Below are 24,897 nucleotides of genomic sequence, written 5' to 3'. Positions count from 1 at the left end.
ACTTGATTTTGTCTGATGAAAAATAGTTTTCATTTTACAATACATCAGCCAGGATTTTGGTTCTGCTCTGACCACACCCATAATGTTAATTGGGCCCTGCCTTGTTGTTGTGAAGAAACACCTACTTTATATGCAGAATTTCTGTAGCTTAGTCCCTCCGGCGTGAAGAGGGTCTGGTCCAGAGGAAAGAGCATGCACATTAGAGCAACAAAAACTGGATCCAAATCTTGACCTCATATATACTAACTTTGATCATTTAATTTCTATGAGCCTCAGTTTATTTTTTTGTACAAATAAGAATAAAATGCTGAGTTCATGGTATGTTTTAAAGATTAAATGAGCTGTGCATGCAGTACTTAGAATATTACGCAGCACATGTGAGTGGTTAATGAATATCAGTTTTCTTTCCCTACATTTGTTCTTCAGTGCCCCCCATCCCTGCCCAAAGCCTGCCTGTGAGTAGTATCTTGTTCATAACAAGAATATATGGAAAACATGCTGGGGTGTTTATCCAGCTTTCAATCCACCCAGTAGCCTAATCTATGTGATTCATTTCTTTCTTATAGTTAAGGACCCTGCTTTCATGGACACAGGAAGGACATGTGACCCAAGTGGACTAATTATAAGGCCCCTCTTCCTGGCTATAGTGATTGGTCCAAGCCCAGAGAATCAGAGTTCTCCCCAGGATTTTTCCCACTAGAGTTAAGAAGAAAAAGTCCTTTTGCTCTCTGCTTAGGCAGTTGTAAGGATGAGCTGCTCAGGGTCATGCTCCCTGCCATGAGGACATAGCTAGCCTGAGAGCAGGAAGCCAGCATGCCCGAAGAGATAGAGGGGTATTCCATGGAATTCTAGTGTTTGGGTCCAGCGATCCCTGAAGCCAATCCACCTCTGGCCTTTCCATAGTTAGGTGATGTGAGCAAATCAATTACCCTTTTTCTTGAGGTGACTTTGGTTTGTGATTTTATAAAGTACAATTAAATGGTCTCAATCGATTGCCTTTCTGGATGTTGCTGCCTGCTTTGGCCTGCTCTATTTATCTTACTCCAGAACCTGCTATCCTTTCCTCCCTTCTCCTATGACATGGGTGGCACCACAGTGCCCTCTCTCCTTGGCCCTTTTCCCAGCACTGGCTCTAAAGTTAAATGTATAAATCACTGAAACAGATCATCTATTAAAGGAGGAGGAATCAAAGGCTCTAGGAGTGGCCTGTGCGCATGCTCTGAAAAGACGTGAAGTCAGGCATAATGTCACATAGTTGTTTAGAATAGAGGCCTCGGTGTCCATTGGATATGCATTGACATCCTGCCTCTGTCACTTACTAGCTGTATGATTCAGACAACCAGCCCAACTTCTCTGAGCCTCAGTTTTCTCATTCAACACATGCCGATGCTAATACCTTTTTGTGCAGTGTCTGCATGGACTCAATAAGATAATATGACTGTGACGCCAACATTGCTGATGCTTAACTTTATAATACCAGCTATTCATAATGATAATTAAACTTGTTGCGAGTCACCTGAACCCACCAATCAGTCTTAGCCACATGAAAGGTGGGATAGTAGAGCGTGGTATCTAACCTCATGAGCTATAATATGCAATGCATGGCATCACTCTTAAAGTGTTCTTGCCAAAAAAAAAAAAAAAAAAAAAAAAATTATCTGAATCTGAATCAAACCAATCCTCAAGAGCTCACTTATAGGAAATAGAGCAGATGATGGAGGAACAAGTTAAATTAAACTCAGAGAGAGAGAGAAAGATTGAGAACAAACTGTGGTTACCCTATTATCTCACCCTTTTATACCCAATTGAAAGATACTTGAAAGGGCTCTGGCTTTGAGCCACATGACCTGAGCTCATATCCTATTTCAGCCACTGTCACTACACCAGTAAACTTGGGTGACACACCAAGGAGTGATAACTCAAGTGCTGATTTGAGGTTTAAATGAGATAATGTACACAAAATATGCAATATAAATTAAAATTTTGTAGACATCGATGGTATGTTACTGCATTGCATACCATTTCTCTCCCTTTGTTCACACCGGCCCTCTGTGTTTCAAGCTTATCTGTAGCTCATACCTGTACCCATTAATTCATTTGGTCAACATACTTTTACTGAATGTCCATGTGTGCTGGGATGGCAGTATTTATCAAGATAGTAAGAAAAAGCCTCCGCCCTAAGAGTGTTTACAATGCAAAGTGTCCTAGCCACATAATGAAACAAGGGAAGAGGCACAGAGTTTGAGGTTGGCAGACCTGGTTTCAATGCCCAACCTTGGCAAATGCATCAGCAATTAGGTGAGGCAGGTAGGAGGAGGAGTAAGAGGAGTTGGAGAACAGACCAGGCACCCTATGCCTTTACCTAAGCATCAGGACATGCTTGAGCTGAGCAGAGGGGAAGAGTTTTACACTGGATGTGAGATTAAATTTTGAGTTAGATTGGACTAGACATTTTAATACTTGGAAGTGACCAGGAAACTCTAGAGATTCCTGATATGCTGTCAGGAAAGGAGAAAACAAATACAACTGCATTTGACAAGGATAGGGAGAAAAAGTAAAGCTCATTCCCAATTGTATCGACCAGATCCAACATATTTCCAACAAACCTATGATATTGACTTTGCAGAATATTTGTGAAGAATAGCAGAAATAGCATGAAGCAGTGCCTAAGATAGTACATCCTTGTTATCCTTATTAATGGTTTCCACTGTTTTATGATGCACATGCAATGTAACACATGCAATCATCACATTCCGACATGGTTAACAAAGAAGAATGCTTACTCCCAGTAAGATTGGGGCCTGGGGACCTCAGGCCCCCAGAGTGTCCAGATAGGTGTCCAGAAAGCTATGAGCAAAATAGAAAAGGTCCACAGGGTTTTTCCCAATGATTGATGAACTGATTTCCGGTCCAAATCCATACCACTCGTTGGCCCCTTGCATGTCAGACCCACTTAATAAACTTCAAACTCATACAAACCTTCCAGGTTAGTGACTCTTAACATTTCGAAGGATGTATACAACCACAGGAGTTTGCTGAAAGCAGCACACAAAATATTCTGACAGGTTTCCAGACACACCTTCAACAGGTCCTGCCTCACCTGTTACTGTCTTCTTCCTGGAAGCAGCCTACCTGCTGTTTTGGTCATAGTTGCCAGTTCAGAACAATCAGAGTCTTTCCATTAAGACTAGATTGCATACACTGAAACCGGTTTGGCTCAGTGGATAGAGCGTCGGCCTATAGACTGAAAGGTCTCAGGTTCAATTCCAGTCAAGGACATGTACTGTGGTTGCTGGCTCATCCCCAGTGGGAGGTGTGCAGGAAGCAGCTGATCGATGTTTCTCTCTCATCAATGTTTCTAACTCTCTATCCCTCTCTCTTCCTCTCTGTAAAAATTCAATAAAATATATTTTTTTAAAAAAGACTAGACTACTTAGATTTCTACATTCTTTTTTTTAATTTAAATTCTTTATTGCTGAAAGTATTATATATGTCTCCTTTTCCCCATTGACCTCTCCCTGGCCACTCCCACCCCCCAGCACATGCCCTCACTCACCTACTGTCTGTGTCCATTGGTTATGCTTGTATGCATGCATACAAGTCTTTGGTTGATCTCTTACCACAAACCCTTCCCACTTTCTTTTAGGCTTTGTTTTTATTCTTGTGATCTAGCAGCTCTATCATTTAACTATTACATCCTTTAAAGGTGAGTTAGATGAGGCAGCTCACCTGGATATAACAGGCAAGGAAACACAGGCTAGAGCATTAAGGGACTTGTCAAAATTTACATGCAAGACAGAGAGAACCTTACTAATGCATCATTCTCTAGGAAGACTCACTCTCTGGTTTTGTGGGTGTACTTGGGAGAATATGTCTGTGGGAGCACATGAAAGCCATCAAACTTTTTGTAATCAACATGCCCTTTTCTAGCTGTGTCTGTGACAGTGGAGGATTCTTCTTTAACCATCTCATGGCCAGCACTGTGGAGACTACACAGATTCGGGAAGCCAACTGGTGTCAGAACCTTAGCTACAATCAGCCTCACTTACCATTACTCCTTGGTTGTGCCATCCACCTCCATACGCAGCTCTCTCATTGATCTCTGCGTAAAGAGTGAGAGTCCTGTAAGAGGAGAAAAGTAGCCTTTTATTTTCCCTCTGATTTTTGCCTAAGTACACTGTGTATGGTTTACAAAATGCTTCAACAAACCCTCCAGGTTACTGCCTCTTAACATTTCAAAGGATGTATACAATCACAGGAATCTCCTGAAAGGTAGGAAAACTTTTCTCAGAAAGAGCCCACAGGATAGCTACTTACAAACTTGGCAGGAATATTAGAAGATTTGTAGACACTCTCCACAGAACTTTGCATGAACTCCAGGCTGGAATTCCTATACTCGTGGAAGTGAAAGAGTACCTCTTTCGTGGGCACCCTCAGAACATCCGTGAGAACCAGAGGATCAAGGAAACCAAGGGGGTTCCTCTTCCCAGGAGTGCAGGAGGAGAGGGGATGGGGCCAGCTGTGTGAATACTGCTGACGCTCTGTCTGGGAAGCCCCCAAGTTCCTGAGAAATTCCAGGGATGAACATTTCGGGTAAGTTTGTTTAAAGTCCAATTTAGATTCGTGACTGAGCTTCATGTCACTATGGATCATCAGAATGTCTGGTGGGCTGAGCAGAGGTGCGGCTTTCTCATCTAGTCTTTTCTTAAGTGGGAAGCTCAAGACTTTGGTGCTGCTTAGAAGGAGCTGTCAGGTGAAAAACTCACTCAAATAATGGAGGTGGCAATGTCCACTACCTTGTCTGTTTATACATTTCATAAAAACAATTTGTAAATGTTCAGCTCACTCCTTGAAGGGAAGCTGCGATATGCCTTCTATTTCACGGCCCCTGATTCAAACTCCTCTCTCCTTCTCACCATCCAGGTTGCGTGGGAGGAGGATGAACACACATTGGGAACACAGTAAACACACGTTAGGGAAGTCCCTGCCTGCAGCCTCCTTGTCAGATCATAGGTGCCACTTTCTGTTAAGTACCATCTTCCCTGGTTGTCCCCTGAACAGATTTTGATGGAATGACGGGTGGGAGGTATGGAGATGAGGGCAAAAGTATGGACCCCTGATGGTGAGAAGAATAAAGACAAAAAGATTCCAACTTTTACAGACGGAAACATTAACAGAACAAGGAAAAGTCAGTAAAAGAAAAAAACCACAGCTAACCTAGAGATGAACTATTGGCGCACCCAGCTCCAGGCCCAGGGTCACCCTGGCTTAGGAAGGCTCAGCCAGCCCCTGCAGGGACAGCTTCCTCTGAGAGGACAGGGGGTGGCTTTTACACCTTCCTTTGTAACAGCTGTCACGGGCCTGTGAGGCTGCCTGGTTTGCCAAGCAGAGGTCACCTTGCTATCTGTGCGGCTTTCTCATCTAGTCTTTTCTTTTCTTTTATTTTTTTAAAATATATTTTATTGGTTTTTTTACAGAGAAGAAGAGAGAGGGATAGAGAGTTAGAAACATCAATGAGAGAGGATCATCGATCAGCTGCCTCTTGCACACCCCCTACTGGGGATGTGCTCGCAACCAAGGTACATGCCCTTGACCGGAATCGAACCCGGGACCTTTCAGTCCACAGGCCAAAGCTCTATCCACTGAGCCAAACCAGTTTTGGCTCATCTAGTCTTTTCTTAAGTGGGAAGCTCAAGACCTGGGTGCTGCTTAGAAGGAGCTGGCTAGTGATAAACTATAATGGAGGTGGCAAAAAAATCATCAGGGTCCTGTCATCATACTATCCTGGTTACCTTGTTAGATGCAAAAATGTTGAGTGTGTGTATATATACATGAATATGGTGTATTAAGTGCATGTGTGTGAAGTGTGTGTAGATGTGAATGACTTCTCAGCAAAGGTAGGAATTGATGAATACCCCAAGGTCTCTCATTCCATAATCAACAGAACCTCACATAAGGAGGATTACATGTTATGTGAACATATGTATCTTAGATCCATACACATACACTTATGTATATGAATTCATACACACATAGACACAGTGTTTACACATTAATTTGAGTGAGGTAAGGGTAGTATAAATTATATCATGTCTACTTCATTCCACAATGTAGAATCATTCTCATTTAGCCCTTTGCTACCCTTACTCTTATTTTTAAATATTTCAAACTTTCATAAAATTTTCATAAAAGAGTAGGACAGACATGTATGAACAGTACTCCCCAGATTCAACCAGTAATGGCCACCCCTCCTCCATGGGGATGAGGCTGACCGGCTCCTTGTGCTCCACAGATCTCTAGGAACTCAGGAAAATGCTTCTCCCATCTTTTTGTCCAACCCGTCTCCCCATGCCTGGAAAACCATGCCCTCCCCTCTTTTCCCCTTTCCTCCCCATCTCCCCAGTTCAGCAGTCCATCCCCTTTCTCTTCAAATGGGACTCAGTGTAGTGAGAGACAACATCAACACTCATTTTTGCATCATTTGAGGTTCATGAGTTTTGGGTTTTGGGGGTAGGGAAAAGGATCTGTGCTTAGGCTCAGCTTTGAGACAGAAATTGCTCTATAACCAGACTGAAAGAGCATGCTCCCTGTCACAGGAAGACCTTCATAATAACAGCTCCAGTGTTGGAAGCCCTGATGTGTACTAACCCATTGATATATTGTAGCATTTGTCTTCCCAGCTACACTGTGAGGTGCATGCAGTGAGCTCTGTAATCCAGACAGTAAACAGCCCAGACAGTAAACATCTGGGTAAGATGATAAAGAGACATCATCTTACCCAGGTATATTGTATATATTTGTATCTGTCCAGTGATGAAATCTGCATGATTTTTAAAATATATATATATATATATATATATATATATATATATATATATATATATATATATATATGATTTATTGATTTCAGGGAGAGAGAGATAGAAACATCAATGATGAGAGAGAATCATCAATTGGCTGTCTCCTGTTATGCCCTTATTGGGAATTGAGGCTGCAACCCAGGCATGGGCCCTGACTGGGAATTGAACTGTGACCTCCAGGTTCTTAGGTCGATGCTCAACCACTGAACCACACTGGCCAGGCTGTGGGATTTTTTAACAATGAAGGTACAGATTGCCTGTTATTTTACAATATCCAGATCAGTTACTCGCAGGCCCTTCTGTATGTATGACTATTTTCCCACATAACTGAGGCTAAGGTAAATGACTTCTACCTTAGTGAGAACAAGTAGGACTGCCTTATTTGAATGGATGCTTCCTCACAGCAAGGCCTTCAATTCCTGGATGCAATGCTTTTAACATCGGCAGTTTTAACAGAGGCAGAGGAAAGGCACGCAGAGCTTCTTCACTCTCTGTCTTAGGTCAGTGCATGGAAGCAGCTGCTGAGACAGTGATGGGGTGAATGTGATTCACTGATGGGGAGGGCTCTCGGGAGAGAGGAAACACAGGAAGCAGGATGGGCAGGGAGGAGGCAAAGCAAGGTGTGGTCTCCGCAGGATCCAGCCTCAGCCTGATGCACGGGGAGCTGGGGAGCATGAAAGTCACCCACCGAGTTATTTCCCCAGTAAGGCAAGGGCATGGCCTTGGTAGATGGTGAGAATTGCCTTCTCAAGGCGGCTGGGGGAGTTGTGCAGGGACTAGGCAAAAGGAACCTGGAAAGGGAGCCAAGGTCCCAGCTCCACTGTCCTCAGCCATTTGAGGGATTGATCAATAAGGACCATAAGCAGCCATTTGCACCACCATAGAAAGACCCAGACAAATTAAAAGATTGGAATTGGAGCTAAAGAAAAGCCTCTACCTTTCAGATGATTGGACACACTGATCCAAGAGGCTAAGTATAGGGAGGTAAGAAGGCTGATCTGCAATGGCCAATGTTCTTCTACCACCCGCAAAGCCATCACACTGAAGTGAGAGTAAGTTTGGCCGATGGCTGTATGTATGATTACCTTCTGAACCTCTGCTGTTCTTTCGATGGTGTCTTCACCGAGGCCCATTTGCCAGCCTTGAGATTGCTGATTTCAAGGCACTGCAGAGACAAAAATAAAAATTCCATTTACTTTCTACAGGAGATGACTGCCTGCTCCCTTTGAGCTGGGCCAGAGGGAACATTCGGAATATATTGCTGGAAGCAAATGGAATTTTTGAGCTATTTAAATTGTAATTTGCCCCTGCAGACTCCATTTTATCAAAACTCCTGGTTAATACTATTTTCCATGCTCAGGTATTTTCTCCAAATAGGCATGTAGGAGACGCAGGAGCCCAGGAAATCTGTTCCACAGACGAAGTCCCTAAAAGAGGCCTCATTTCCATATAGAAACCAAATTCGCAAAGGCCTGACCCTTAACACAGGTGTGTGGTAGAACTGAGAGCTCCCTACTTAGACTCAGGAATAAATTTGCCTCTCACTAGCGGTGTGCTCATGAGTAAGTCATATAATGTCTTTGAGCCTTTGGTTCAAATCTCTAAAATGGGCTTAGGATTACATTCGATTAATTTATATTAAAGTGATCTATGAAATAGAGCCACACAAGTGAAATACAGATGGCAATGGTTCCCCTTGTAGCCAAATGCTTGAAGACCCACAATTAAGCCTAAGGTAGGCAGAGTTCTATGAAGGGTCCCAAGAACCTTATCCCCCAGTATAGCCACCCTATATAACCCCCACTCCTGAGTGTGAGCAGGTCCTATCACTCCCACAATTACGTTAGGTCCCATAAGACTCCCTTGTCACAGACTACAGAGAGATTTTTCCTGCTGGCTTTGAACAATTCCCTTCCAGGTTGTCAGTCAGGACCTAAAGGAGGCCTCTAGGAGCTGAGATGGCCACCAGCCAGCAAAAAGCACACAGAAAATAAAACCAGAGACTCACTCCTACAACCACAGCGTACAGTCTGCCAACAGCCTGAATGAGAAGACCTCAGGCCCCAGAAGAGAACCCAGTCCCACCAACACACTGATTTCAATCTTGCAAGATCCTGAGTAGAAAACACTATTCCTGCCAGAACCGGTTTGGCTCAGTGGATAGAGCATCGGCCTGCAGACTGAAAGGTCCCAGGTTCGATTTGGGTCAAGGGCATGTACCTCGGTTGCTGGCACATCCCCAATAGGGGGTGTGCAGGAGGCAGCTGATTGATGATTCTCTCTCATCGATATTTCTAACTCTCTACCCCTCTCTCTTCCTCTCTGTGAAAAATCAATAAAATATATTTTTTTAAAAGAAAGAAAAAAAAAAAAAAGAAAACACTATTCCTCTGTGCCAAGACTTTCAACCTACAACAACTATGCCATGATACATGGGTGTTATTTTAGCTGCTAAATTTTTGGTAATTTTGTTGCATAACTATAGAAAGTGAATGCAATTGACTATTCTGGAATGATCAATTGAGGAGCTCTGAAACTCACTTCTTCATAAAAACTCATGAGAACACTTTTGAAAACTATCAAAATCCTATTAACTTTTTCAGAACTATGGAATATCACCAATGGCTTGCCACAATCCAGGCAGCATTTACTCATGAACAATGGCTAAGTCTCAGCAGGGACAGAGAGTCTTGTGGCATTTTAACCTGCCTTATGCCCATTACATTCTCCCTAGCAATTCAGTAGTACTGAGAGCCAACAGTCTCTCAACCATAGTAGCTGTGAGACCATCAACTTAGTAGCTACTGAAAGAAACAAGATGGCTTGGAGCTCCCCAGAAGTCCCATTCCCAGAGAATTTGCACTATTTGACCCATCCAGCAGTTTTCAAGAAGCTCCTCTTTCAAGGGTTTTCTCTATTTGACCTAATTAGAGCTTACACTTTGTAAAGAGCCCTGCCCACAGAGTATTTGTCAAATAAAAACAGTGGCAATTGTTTAAAATCACAGCTGCCTGAGGAGGTGTTAGCAGTTGGAGCTCACATGAAGCTAACCAAAGACTTCTAAAAAGAAAACTAGGTGATGGGAACCTTTGGAAAGCTGCTACCTATCCCTGTGGGGATAGGAGCCCGTCCGCAATTTCAAGACTGTACATATGCCCAGGAAAAACCCACTCTTTCCTCTGAGTATCCCTAGCATCTGCATTGGCAGAAAGGTAAGGATAAGCTGGAGTTGGAGACTGCCTGCAGATCACTGGAAACACAACACACACACACACACACACACACACACACACACACACCACCATCACTACCACCACACTCAAAGCCCTGAAAATGCTGGGAGATTATTAGCTCAAGAATTATTTTTTAATTGTCTGTCTAGTCATTAGTTAACTAAGCTAACTGAATAGAGACTATAGTGGTGACACATGACAAAAATGCAGGTTTTCCTGGATTATTCCACTAAGTCATTAAAAAACAGCAGCAACAACAACAAAGCCTGGAGAAAAAAGAACAGGTTGCCATAGTTGAAACACTGTATTATTGTAAATGGACAGTTCCCAATAGCAGTGGGGGAGGGGGGGACACATTCAAAGACATAGAAAAATATGGTCCATACAAAGAAAACAATAATTTACAGAAACTGTTCCTGAAAAAGGCCAGACATTGGAATAAATAGGCAAAGACTTAATTATCATAACTATATTCAAAGAACTAAAATAAACTGTGTCTAAAGAATTGAAGTATGAGAAAAATGTATTACCAAATCAAAAATATAAATAAAGATAGAAATTATTTTTTTAAATCAGTAAACTCTGGAGTTGCAAAGCACAAGAGAAATGAAAATTTAACTACAGGGACTCAACTGAATTTTTGAGCAAGCAGAAGAATTAATAAACTGAAAGGCAGGTAAATTGAGATTACTAAGTATAAAGAACTAAAAATAATAAAAGAAAATAAACAGAACCTCAGAGACATGTGTGACACCATTCTATGATGTTTACTTTATCCTTATAGCAAAACAAAGATATTATAATAAGAGAAAATTACAGATAAATATTACATCTATATATATAAAAGCCTCGGTTACCCTTTGACCATTCCACCATTTGACTGTTCAGCCTATGGTAGCTATGACATGCACTGACCACCAGGGGCAGATGCTCAATGCACAGGCATGAAAACATGGAAAAGACTGATGAATCTTAGAGAGAAGAGGGGAGGTTGGAGGGCAGGAAGATATTAACCAAAGATCTTATTTGCATACTAGAGGTGCATAAATTCATGTACTGGTGGGGTCCCTCAGCCTGGCCTGTGGGGATCAGGCTGAATCCATGCACTGGGCCTCTGACATCCCCCAATGGGTCCCAGATTGCAAGAAGGTGCAGATCAGGCTGACGGACCCCACTGGTGCATGAATCTGGGCACCAGGCCTCTGGTGTAAATATATAAAACAGAATAATTAGTTAAATAAATATATTGACTTCCTGTGTTCTTTTCCTATCCTTACCTACTGTGTGACTTTAGGCAAGTGATTTAGCCCCAGTTTCCCCATCTGAAAAAATGAAGATAAAAGTAATACCAATTTCACAGCATTGTCATGAGGGTTAAATAACATACAGTCCATACAAGATGCTTAATCTATTCCCATGCATATGGCAAACACATGATCAATATTAGCTATCATTATGTTATGATTCCATCTGCATCAAAGGAAGAAAGGCTCATTGACTATTTCTAGAAGGAGAAACAAAAATCTGCTACTAATTGTTATTATCTGGGGAGCAAGGACAAGAAGTAGGAAGGAAAAGGGTTTCAACTTTCCTTTACCCCTTCTGTACCACTAGAAACAAGCAACCCCTAAATTATTAGCTGTCTCTTGTCATTTTCTCATATATATATATATATATATATATATATATATATATATATATATATACTGTGTCTGACCTTCTGATTGGTCGCTATGATGCACACTAACCACCAGGGGGCAGACACTCAACCCAGGAGCTGCCATGACAAACACTGGCCATTTACAGAGAAATGGCATCGAGCACCTGGAGCCAACAAAGCAACCCTTGGCTTCCCCTGAGTGGGACACAGACCCCGCCACCATCTCAGAGCGACAGCCCACCAAATCATAGCCGATGCTGCCAAGACCCATAGCATAAAATGCAGCCCACAACCTAGCCCCGCCCAGAAACAGTGGCAGTGGACGCCAGGTAATAACATCATGTAGTAATGCCTAGCTCACTCTCCCTATTAACTAGCCTCCTTGAAGTTTCTTCAGCCCAGGAACAGGACTTGCTTTATAGCCAGGTGGAAACATTTCACACTGTAACCAAATGTCTGTGAAGCATTTTCCCATGCCTAATCTTATTTGATCCTCACAGAAGTCCTGGAGTAGATAATTAGAAGACATGTTGGAATCCTGTTTTCTTTTCATTAGCCAGAAAATGGAGATTGAAAAAGCTTAGAAACTTGATCTAACTGAAAAGAAAAAATGGTGGACCTTGAAAATGACTTCAGCCCTAACTGGTTTGGCTCAGTGGATATGATGTAGGCCTACAGACTGAAGGGTCCTAAGTTTGATTCCAGTCAAGGGCACATGCCCAGGTTGTAGGCTTGATCCCCAGTAGGGGGCATGCAGGAGGCAGCCAATCAATGATCCTCTCTCATCATTAATGTTTTTCTCTTTCTCCTTTCCCTTCCTCTCTTAAATCAATAAAAATATGTTAAAAAGCCGAAACCGGTTTGGCTCAGGAGATAGAGCATCAGCCTTGGGACTGAAGGGTTCTGGGTTCGATTCCAGTCAAGGGCATGTACCTTGATTGCAGGCACATCCCCAATAGGGGGTGTGCAGGAGGCAGCTGATCGATGTTTCTAACTCTCCCTCGCTCTTCCTCTCTGTAAAAAATCAATAAAATACTTTTTTAAAATATGTTAAAAAAGAAATTACTTCAGGTTTTCTCACTGTGCAAAATATAGTCAAACATTGCTGCAGTTAGATATTTTACCCTTTCTTCTCCCTGAGTGATCTAGAATAACAATCTGCTTCATGTTGGTATTTACTGCTGTTTTGCTGACCATTACCTGAAAGAGAAGTTGGGGTACTTCACTGGGCTGGAAAAAGTTTAGCTAAATCAGAAAGCAGGTCTAATTAAGCAAACTTATCTATAGATATAAAGTTATCACTAGCACCAATTGCACATGTGTGTTTCAATCTGTCATTGTTGATTGTGAATTTAGTTGACACTTCTATTATAAAGAAAGGGTGAATAGCAATATTAAAATATTTATTCTAATTTATGTCCTTTCAATGTGCACAAATTTGTGCACTGGGCCACTAGTTCTCATATAATGAAGGATCACCTGAGGGTATCTTCTTTCTTCTACTACCGGCCAAGGATGCTGGGCAGTCAAGGCATCAGAACAGAAAAAAAACTAAAGATTTCCATTCTGTTGGGAAATATCCATTTCCCTGTCCTCAGTGATCTAACAAGGAAAGGGTTAACTCCTGGCCTGCAGGGGGCCTCTGGGAACTTGTGGGATGCTGATTCACAGTGACTCTGGTTTCTTTAGCATCCTGGAGTCCAGGTTAGCAAATATTTGGACTCTCACTCCTGATGCCAGGCACTCAGCCCTAGGCTGTGCCCCCATTGTGTCTGGCTCTAAATAACTCTTCAAGGTGCTTATTCTCATTTATAAAGAATGAAATGCAGGGTACTTATTACATGACTTGCCCAATAGGACACAACTCATTAAGTGGAGTCTACCTGGCTCCCAAGGCCATCCTCCTTTCATTGTGCCTTTGCTTTCTCTGGCTCACATTCCCCCTCTGAAAACATTTGTATGCTCTGCTTTGACTAGTTATTTTCAACAAGTTTGTTTTTATCAGCTTCGTAGTTCTGGCTTATCTCAACGGGTTTAAGCAGTTTCAAGAGAAGAGCTGAGTTTCCAACTTTGTGAATAATTAACAAGTTGAGTTTGATCTCTGGCCTAAAATGGACCGCTGAACTTAATGATTTGCCCTGAACACAAAGACAAGGAAAGTTTCCCTGTCTTGGCACTTTTCAAAGCCTGGAGAGGCAGAGAAGCTGGAAGAATCATTCTCACTGTTCCCTCTCTGAGATATGCAGCCCCCTACCCAAGGTCACAGGGTTGAACCAGGCTTGGAGGCAGGGCTTCTGCTCCACAGAGAATGGACATGGTTTGGAAATGAAATAGTCTCAAGATTAAGTCATCATTTTCTGTGTGACTTTGGGCAAAATTCCTCATTCCCTCCCCTGCTTCCTTCATATTTTGTAAGTGGATATGATAGTAATTATAGGCACTAAACTAATAGACTGCAGTGATATTGATATTGATATTGATTATAGTCATCAACCAATCAAAATGCTCCTCGGAGAGCTGCAGCAGAGTGCTGGAGGCTCCAGCTCTGTAGGCTACTACCTATTAGGTAGATGGTGGGGGTCCCAGGACAGTGGCCAGGAAGACAGGGATGCTATGGAGGTGAGGGGTGGGTTTCAGGGAAATGCAGCTATTTATCTACTGATATGAACGTATTTCAATATTTTTGAATATGGGCCTTCAACAATGTGAGTTTGCATTTCTAGGGGAATTTATCTTGTGCTTGGTGCTGGGATGAAACTGCTTTTTACCTGATTCCATGGAATCTTCACAAATGTTCCAGAAGGTACTACTTTGGGCCATTTTCTCAGATGAGGAAACTGCCTCTCTAAATGTTACAGTGGCTACTAAGTGGTGGGACAGCGATCCAAATTCAAGATGATCAGTTGTTGAGCCAGACTCATGCCCACACGGTGAGAGAGAAGGGACTTCTGAGCAATAACACAAAACTCAAGTTGAGAATGTGGGTCAGGAAGGATAAATACAAGAGCTGGGTGCAGGACAATTCAAATGAGGAACAAAGAAGCTGCTAGCCACACAGTCTTTGGGTAAGCATGGTCATAGGAACATTAATCCCACTTGCACTGTTCAAACGGGATAAAATGTTAACAGAAGGTAAATCTGCATAAAGGGGAACTGTGGGAAGCTGCCCATTGTCTTCACTAGCAGAGAGGAGTGGATAAGGAGCCCAGAATGCTGGTGACCCTTGAGCCCTGGCAAAGGTCAGAGCTATGCACAGACTGTTTAGTCCAGACAATGGCAGCTGAAGCAACTTCCCGACCAGACAGTCATGTAAATCCTTACTCATAAGACAGTCTGTCTGATACTGGCAATTGCCTGCCTAAGGGCTATAGGTGGACCCCAAACTGAATAAAAGGATGGCAAAGCCTGAGCACAAGCGGAGTCCTTCCTCTTGCATTGGGCTCCCGCCTAGCCCCCCCAGTTTCCAAATTATTATTTCTTGTCTGATCTCTTTCATTTGTGCGTGGCCCCTCTTCCAAAGCTCAAACCCTGAAACACACGGGGCGCAGGACATTCACAGGGAGACAGAGGTTCTTTTACACGGTGCTTATTCAAGTGACTTGGAAATGATGCCAGAACAAAAAGTTACAGTAAAAACCAAAGCTCCTTGCACATGGGACCCCTGGCTTCCCTTAGCTCTCTCATCTCTCCGTGTTCAGTTTCTTGCCTTCATCAACTCGTTTTTCAGAGTAACAGGGACCACTGAAGAAGAGCTAAGGCTTCAACTTTGAGCAGCACTGCGGCAATCTGGAGGGAAGCCCTCAAAATTGTGAGATTTGGGAAATGCTTGCAGACCAGTGTAACTGCTATGAGTAATGGCAATGCAGCAGGAAGACCACTGGCCCAGGAGTCAGGTAACTGTGGGGCTGAACCTTGCTTGGTCCATTTCACAGTTCAGTGATCTTGGATGAGTCATGACTGTATCTGTAAAATGAGACTTACAGTGACAACCTCCCAGGTTATTTTGGAGAGTAAATGAAATATCATGTCAGGGTTCCAACCACGGTAGCTGGCATATAGTATGTGCTCAACTAACACTGTATTTCCCCTTCTCTGAGGCTCAATTCCCACACCTCTTCAAGGAAAATAGTCAGATACTTACGGAAAGGGTGCAAAGGTCAAATGTGATACTCTGTGAAACGTGCTTTAGAAATTCATTAGGTTAAAAATGAGTTGTCATTGCTGCAGATAACCAAGGTGATCCAAATGTCATCTTACCCCTAACTATGCATCACAGCTGAATGTCTCATTCTGTCTCTACTATTTCCAAGTTCCTTCTGATTCTTTGATTTCCTCAACAAGAACAAACTATTGAATCACTAGTTATACCTCTGAACACAATTCCAATCTCCCCAGAGCACCTAATCCAGGGCTGTGGATGCACCAAGCACATGGCAAACATTGCATTTCCAAAGCAAAGATTGAGAACGTGAAAGGCATTCAAAGGAAAGTTTTGTCCAAAGTGATGTGGGGTACATTGGTGAAAATATGAGGCTCTGAGTATTTGCTCTCCTTCCTAGTGAATTCTTAATTTTTGGATTTGGACTAGTCAGAAAACATATTCACAGTTCTGGGGATAAGGATATAGACACCTTTGGGGGTGGGGACCATTAGTTTGCCTACTACATAATCTTACTACATGTCATCATAGCACACTTAGGAGTTGATAATGTTTTTATGTGTATGCATGTGTGCGCATACACACAAACACAAATACAGCTCTAAAGTAAGGAGTTTAGAAAAATAAATTTAAGCCTGTGAAGGAGGAGTATACCCTGTAAGGGGGAGTGGTAAGTGGGCAATATAAGCAGAGGCCAGATTGTGCAAGCCAACAGGCCACAGGAAGAAACTTCGATTTCATTCTGAGCACTATTAGAAACCACTAAAGGGTGAAAACACTCTGATTTACATTTTTAAAAGAAGGATGATTTTAGATACCTTCCACCACTACTTTCTACTGTTCCTTTAAGTTCATAGATTGGACTCTATAATTTGCCAGGCTGATCCAATAACCAAATGCTGAGAGATTAGAATGTCTTTAATAGAATAGAACCGGTAAACCACTGATTAGAATTCTTGGTGATACCAATGGGAACAGCTCAAGTGGTAAAAAATAAAACTCTCATAGATATGTAATCAACCAATAATATACTCTTTTTTTTTTTTTTACCGATGAGTAAACAAACATTTTCAAACACTTGAGAATGTTATTAGCATTACTGTAAATTGGCACAATCTTTTATAGAGAGCCATATGGTTGTTCCTATTAAAATATAAATTTTGCATAGCCTTAAATCCAGAAATTTTACTCCAACAATTATATCCTTCAGAAATACTCACACGTATGCCAAGGACATGTATAGCAAGATGTTTGTGGTATCATTTGTAGTACAATTAGGAAACATTGAATAGTTTCTTCAAATAGTGTCCATTCTCGAAGAGAGAATCTTATATAATAAAAGCCTGCTATGCAGATGTTCAACTGAGAGTTCGGCTGCTTGCTATGACTTGCGCTGACCACCAGGGGGTGATGCAAAACATGGCAGGTGTAGGTGATGTGGAGCCTGGGCGGAGGCTGGCCCTCTCACCAACTACTTGGGGGTGGGGGTGATAGGAACGGAGGTGCAGTGAGAATATGGGGTATCTGTTGAGCTCGCTGTCACTCCTCCTGGGATGCCAAGGCTCGCGCATGCCAGGTGAGCCCCATGCTCAGGTACTGACACCCAAGGGGAGCCTACCCCATGCTGCCTCTTCTGGGTGAGCCAGGCCTTCGTGCAGGAGCTGGTATGCAAGGCCAGCTGGGATAGAGCACGCTGCCCTCCGGGCTTCTGTGCGGTGCTGCTGGGTGGCCCAGAGGCCCATGCTGTGCCCGGGCCCACGGCATCTGGCCACGCTCATGGCATCTCCGCATGGGGACTTGGGCGCCGTGACTCAGGTGGAGAGGAGCACATAGGGGCCCGGGGCCCAGGTGTTCCCCAGGGCCCAGAGGTCAGCTGGGACCTGCCCTTCCATGCCACACACTCAAGCTTCTATCACTGGCCAGGCCTAGGGACCACACCAGTGCACCAATTTCTTGCACGAGCATAAATAAGAAATAAAAGCTTTTTAACTGTGAAATACTTAAACAGCTGTTTAAAAAAAGATGTTTTAGACACATTATGTACTAATATAAAAGAAAGTCTTAATTTATTGATGAGTAAAAAAAGTGGCAGAATAATATGGGTAGCCTAATCTAATTTTTAAAAACTGGGGAAAATATATGCAGATAGCATATCTGATATTCATAGAAAAAATGTCTAGAAGGAACACACTACACACCCACTACTGATAAGTCTGTTAGAGGCGGAGCAGGGAGACTGGAGGCGCTGGAGGATGCCCTTCACTTTTATGTCATGCACTTTGGTATTTGAACTTATTTTATATTAAGCAGATACTATGTTTAAAATGTAAAAAAGGTAATAAATGACATTATTACAATAAAAGATATTCCTGGGTTTAAAGGCATTACCCAGGGAGGTAATCAATTATAGCTTCATAATGATATTAGTGCCTGAGGTCCACCTTTTACTAGTAGGTTATCAAACCAAAGAGTCAGATGAAATGATGCCCTTGGCTTGCTGGTGCGTTATACACATACTTATGGTTCTTCCCCAAACATCTGGGGCCAGATAGCGTTAACCATTACAAAACCAAATGTTTTGCCATCTGTGATCAAACTCTGGTTAAGTTTGGCTTCACCTGCTCCAATCTGAAGTTCACCTGTGAGATTTTGGTGTTGAGTCATCAACACCAGGTGAAACTGGAAAAGGGGGAAATGGATAATGACACCAAGCAATCCCTGAGCATGCAACTTTGTGCCAGGACTACTTCTGAGCGATGTATGGATAGCTCCACCTACTACAGAACCCCACAAGGTAGGTGATATATTACCCCCACTTTACAATTGAATCACACAGCCTCCTGAGCCAGGGGAGGTCATCTGCCCAGGTGGCCTAGAAAGAGGAGGTGTTGGTGACTGTCCTGGGACTGACTCCGACACTGGCCAGTGCTTTCCACACTGCCTCTCAGCTTCCTGAAAACACAGAGCAGCCCCAATCCTCACCAGACTGCCGCTGTTTGGAACTGCCTCAAGTCGGCTGGGTGACGGTGGTGCTCAAGATAAGGCACATGTGTCAAACACAAGGCCCGCGGGCCAAATCCAGCCCGCCAGGCCTTGCAATGTGGCCTGCACCGCGCTGTCATCACTGCACTCCGCTGTCAGTTTATGACATTGTCAGTTTATGACTGTTCAGTAAACCATTCGGCCTGCGATTTAGGCTGGATTTTAGATTTTGGCCCCTTCTCTGATTGAGTTCGACACCCCTAAATAAGAGAACCCCGTGACTGCGGTAAAATCAATATTCTTCAGAGTTTTCACTAATGCCCCCCAGTTAGCTGAAATCTCTACCAGCACTGTGAAAAGAAAAAAGGATTTACTAAGCATTGTATAATATTTGTTCTCACAAACACCTTTTCCCTGTCACACAAAGACAGGTGTGTGATGTACTCCTAAAGCGTTGATGAGATGGGAGCAGGATTCTTTCAGAATCTTGCTCAGATAAGACCTCCCCTATCTGCTCAATTTGCTGCAGGAAATCTACTCTGGACCCCTCCTCACCCCCATGTGAGAAACGGAAAAGAAATTAGTGAAATTATTGGCCCAAAGAACTGCCACCATTTGATGCTTGATGAGTTTATGAACAACCTTGCTCTTATTAAAATAAAGTAGAATAAGTCATGCATATCCATTGAAATACAGGAGAACTCCATGAATTGGCCAAGAGTAGAACCAGGTAACAAAGAGAAATGTACTCTAGTATGGGGGGGGGGGGGGGGGGAGGGATCAGTGTTCAAAAATTTAAACTAAAAACAAACAAAAAAATTCTAAATACTTTCTCTAAAAGAAAAGAAACAAAAAAATATTTAATTTAGCCTTATCATCACCTTTCTTTCCCATCGATGGCCCAAATTTGGTCCTAACATAAGATCATAACAAAATTTGTTAGTACAAAAACATACTTGTGTCCCTACTTTTCATAATAAAAACACTTGCTAAAATTCAGTCTTTATTATTATTATCCTTATTAACTCGCTTACATTTACGATAGCCAAGGAATCAATACTTATTAGTGTTAATGAATTATAATTTAGTAGAGCAGCTAGCAACTTCTATAGCCATTCCAAGGCGAAAGTTGTGCTTGGAATCTTATTATAGACCCCTCCTGCTGGAGTTGGTAATCCACACACAGAATGGTAGATCCAGGGTCCTAGAGTGGCCAGGGACTTGCTCAAGGTCCTCTATCATATTCATAGCAGAGCTATTTATGGCAGAGCTGATATGGCTGCCACGCTACACCTCAGTGCCCCATGATGCACTGGATTTACATTGTCTCATGGGAAGCAATGAACAGCCCTATGGAGTAGACACTCCCTACTAACCCCACTTTTTTTATGTACTTATTTATTTACTTATTTTTAATATATTTTTATTGATTTCAGAAATGAAGGGAGATAGAAAGAGAGAGACAGAAACATCAATGATGCTGAAACCGGTTTGGCTCAGTGGATAGAGCATCAGCCTGTGGACTGAAAGGTCCCAAGTTCAATTCTGGTCAAGGGCATGTACCTTGGTTGCTGGCACATCCCCAGTAGGGGGTGTGCAAGAGGCAGCTGATCCATGATTCTCTCTCATCAATGTTTCTAACTCTCTATCCCTCTCTCTTCCTCTCTGTAAAAAATCAATAAAATATATATATTTTTTAAAAGAATTGAAGCAAATATCTGTGCTATTCAGATAATGCTGCACTCCACTTGCTGGTGAAGAATAAGGTAGTCTCCACAGGTAAGAAGGGAGAGTTGGTCAAAACAGCGGGAGTATCAGATGATCTCTAGGTGGCCCTCACAGCATGGGGCTTTGGAGACCAGCAATCCTGTTCCAGGCCAGAAGCTGCCATTTATTGGCTATATGACCATGGACAAATCACCTCATTTCTCTAAACCTGTCTCCTCAACTATGAAATGAAAATATTAACATCTGTCCAGAAGGCTGTGTGATGATTAAAATAGGACAGTGCAGGCAAGGTGACCTCATCATTGTTAATATTATTACTGCAATATTCCTCCCCATCCACACCCCCACCCCCAGCTCTCCACCACCTAGTACCTTTAAAGTTCTCAGAAAATATTTGAATTAATGAGTAAACATAATAAAAAATAGTTAAACGGGTCATCTACAAAAGATCAAAGCTCAAGACACATTCGAAACATGATAGCAGTGGCTAAACAACTAAAGTGTTGACTAGACTATCTCTTGTCTTACCAATTTCTTATATCTAGCTAAGAAACTCTCCAAGTCTAAAGGGAAGAACACCTCTCCCAGACAGTAACTTTATTTAATTTGAATAAGGCTTCTGAACACATACAATAGCCCAGATTTTCTCTAATCATAGTAGGTATTGATTGGACTTTATGGCCATTGTTTCCTTTTGTGTTCACAACATCCATTTGAAGTAGACGCCATTATTATAGTCCAATTGTATTATAATATATACATATTAGTTTATTATATTATTTTTCAAATACAACTTAGATGGGGAGAGTTTAATGAATCCAGTGACACAAGCCACACAGTACAGAAGACGAAATACATTTTTTCAAGCAAATGCAAAAGTTCTCCCAAGGTTAATTGTAGGCAGAGCCTAGATTAGAGAAACCTAAGGAGTTTGACTACAAAGCCTTAACCACTATTCGATCTTGTGTGCTTAGGTCAGACACTTTACATTCAGTTTGGCTCAACAATTAGAATCCTCTAATCCTGCCTTACCTATTAGGATATAAGTTACATGAGGATAGAAACTATGGGTCACCAGAAATCAAATCAAGCCACTATGTTCAATTAATATTTCACAAAGGAGGCAAGAGCATACAATGGAGTCAAGACAGATTCTTCAAGAAATGGTGTTGGGAAAATTGGACAGATACATGCAAAAAAAAAATGAAAACCAACAACTTATACCTTACACAAAATAAACTCAAAATGGATAAAAGACTTAAATGTAAGGTGGGAAACCATAAAAATATTAGAAGAATCCATGGGCAGCAAAATATTAGACATCTCTTATAGAAATATGTTTACCAATACATCTCCTTAAACAATGAAGGGAAAATAAACAAATGGGACACCACAAAATAAAAAGCTTCTGCACAACAAAAGAATCCATCAACAAAATAACAAGAGAGCCCACTACATGGGAGGACATATTTGCCAATGATATATCCAATAAGGGGCTAATCTCCAAAATTTATAGGAAACTCATACAACTTAACAAAAGACAAACAATCCAATTAAAAAGTGGGCAAAGGACCTAAATAGACACTTCTCCAGAGTGGACATACAGACAGCTAACAGACATATGAAAGAATGCTCAAAGTCATTGATCATTTGAGAGATGCAAATTAAAACAACAATGAGGTATCACTTCACACCTGTCAGAATGGCTACCAACAACAAATCAACAAGTGACAAGCTTTGGAGTATGTGAAAGGGGACCCTAGTACACTGCTGACTGGTACAGCCACTATGGAAAACAGTATGGAGTTTCCTAAAAAAATTAAATAAGGAACTGCCATTTGACCCAGTGATCCCACTTCTAGGAATATATCCTAAGAAATCCAGAGCACCAATCAGTAAGAATGTATGCATCCCAATGTTCATCTGGAAACAGCCCAAGTGTCCATCAGTAGATGAGTGGATAAGAAAGCTGTGGTACATTTATACCATGAATACTATCCAACAGTAAAAAAGAAGGATCTCTTACCCTTTGAGACAGCATGGAGGGACCTGGAGAGTATCATACTAAGGGAAATAAGTCAGACAGAGAAAGATAAGTATCACATGATCTCACTCAAATAGAATCTAATTAACAAAATAACTGATGAACATATAGGAGCCAAAGACATAGAAACATAGAACAGAGTGTGGAATCTCAGAGGGAAGGTGGGGGAGTATGGTTGGGTGGGAGATAATCAACCAAAAATCATATATATATATATATATATATATATATATATATATATATGCATAACCCACGGACACAAGAGGGCTATATGTAATAATTTCAATAAAGATTAAAATAATTTTTAAAATGAAGAAACTATAGGTCAGGTTATCTTTGTATGTTAGACAATAAGAATTTGGGAGCCTCCCAGTTAAGTGCCTCATTAATATTAGTATTGCCCCATTCTCCACCATTTGCAAATTCAAGGATTTTTTTAATCTAATTTCTCCAACAGGAATACTCCAACTAAATTTATACATATCTACTGTATTTCAATCCTACCAACCATGAGCACTTACAGAGCCACCTTTTATCATCTTCTGTCCTCTCTGTAGGAGTGAAATCGATTTCCCCTTCGAACAAGCTCAGCAGTACTGACTATCTCTGGAGGTTTCCATTTGTCTAACTTCTACATGTTCTAATACCCAGGCTATGGCTCAACATCCTTTAACCCTTCATCAATACTTAGGACCCCGCTGTGATTGCAAATGGACACTAATCACTCTTGCATCTACTCTGCAGATAAAATTGCTGTATTTGTTCAATCAGCAGTTTTGCTAGTAAATTCAGTAAAAGGAAATAAAAGCCCTTCTGCACATATTTTGAGACTGTTCATTTTGAGCTTTTTAAATGCTTTCAAACATGTCATTTTCCTACATTAACCAAGCTCAGTCCACTTAGGAGAAATGGGAACAGCAGCCTCCACCAAAATCACCCAAGAATAAATATGCATTCCAGTTGGCTTCCCTCCCTCTACTTCCTTGTGCATGCGTACCTTTTCAAACCAAGGACTCCCACTCTAGGGGAAAAGGGCCTCACTCCTTACAACCTTCAGCAATCAACTTTCTCCCTATTCAAAAGTCTCATAGGGATCTTTTGATAAAACTCAGACTTTAGGACTTCATAGGACTGTGGTAGCATTTTCAAGTGCAGGTGGGCTCCCCATACCAGTCCCAGATGCCATATCTGCTCCTTTACCAACTCCTGGCAAATGCATCCCTTCCTTATCATGCCAACAGTGCCACATGATCACACCTGCCCATCTTCCGTGATGAAATTACTCACTGAGCCCGTGCTCTTTGGGACTCTAAAACTACCTATGATGCCGCATGGGTTACTGACCTTAATCCCTCAACTCCCCAGTGTGGATTCCAAAATGTGTGTGGTTTCCAGTAACGTTTGCATTAATTCTGAAAATCAATGTGTATTGGAAATTTATGTTCATGAGACATTTTTCATAAACACTTAACAGCCTAGAAACAAAGGGTCATTAATTCTCACACTATAAATGCAGTGAGGGTTTTCAGCCACTAAATTAATTCATCCAATTGTCTATGGAGCAGTTGAAAAGATGATACACACCAATATTGTCAGAAAAACTGCAGTTAAGCTGAGGAACGTGGATATGGACCAAAAATGTGAGGAAAAAATGTATACAAGTGGAATATATATATATATATATATATATATATATATATATTCCATTTGTATACATACATATATATATGTGTGTGTGTGTATATGTGTGTGTGTATATATATATATATATATATATTCAGTTAACTCTAATAGATGGTTTATTGGGAACTCTCGAAGCATTTTTCAAAAGAACCTGACAGGTTTTATTTTATTAAGACATAGTAAAGAGGAAATGGTTTAAAAGATGTTATCAATCTTTTATTTAACTAAGTACTGCCCTTCATTTTGAAGGAAATGATACAATTTCAAATCAGAACTTCCTTCTCAAGAAGTGGTATGAGAACATTAACAGAGTTAACATATAACCTTCAACAAAATTAAAGTTTACACAGTTCACTGAGAAATAAAACACATGTGGAAATTATCGTGTTCATCAATGGAACTCTCCATGGTTACAAGTATATTGAAGAACAAAACAACACAACGAGAAGTTTACAGTTACCCTGATTTTCAAAAATCATAAATAAAATATAACTTTTCAGACTAACCCATTCAATGACCATGATCATACTAGATTTTATTTCAATTTA

At 41.5% G+C, this 24,897-nt stretch overlaps 1 protein-coding gene across 1 annotated transcript in view; it reads right to left on the bottom strand.

Moving 5' to 3' along the window:
* LRATD2 (LRAT domain containing 2) overlaps window positions 1–24,897 on the bottom strand; it is a 113,203-nt gene that overhangs the window by 79,304 nt on the left and 9,002 nt on the right. The window contains exons 5-6 of the mRNA XM_084864870.1: window positions 7,946–8,025; window positions 4,050–4,122 (exon numbers count right to left, since the gene is read on the bottom strand). The gene's annotated coding sequence lies outside the window, so the exon portion shown is untranslated. The remainder of the gene's footprint in view (window positions 1–4,049; window positions 4,123–7,945; window positions 8,026–24,897) is intronic.

This window comes from Pipistrellus hanaki (assembly GCF_964339955.1).
Source record: "Pipistrellus hanaki genome assembly, chromosome: 17".
Lineage (NCBI taxonomy): Eukaryota > Metazoa > Chordata > Mammalia > Chiroptera > Vespertilionidae > Pipistrellus > Pipistrellus hanaki.
This window is presented reverse-complemented; position numbering and strand designations above follow the sequence as displayed.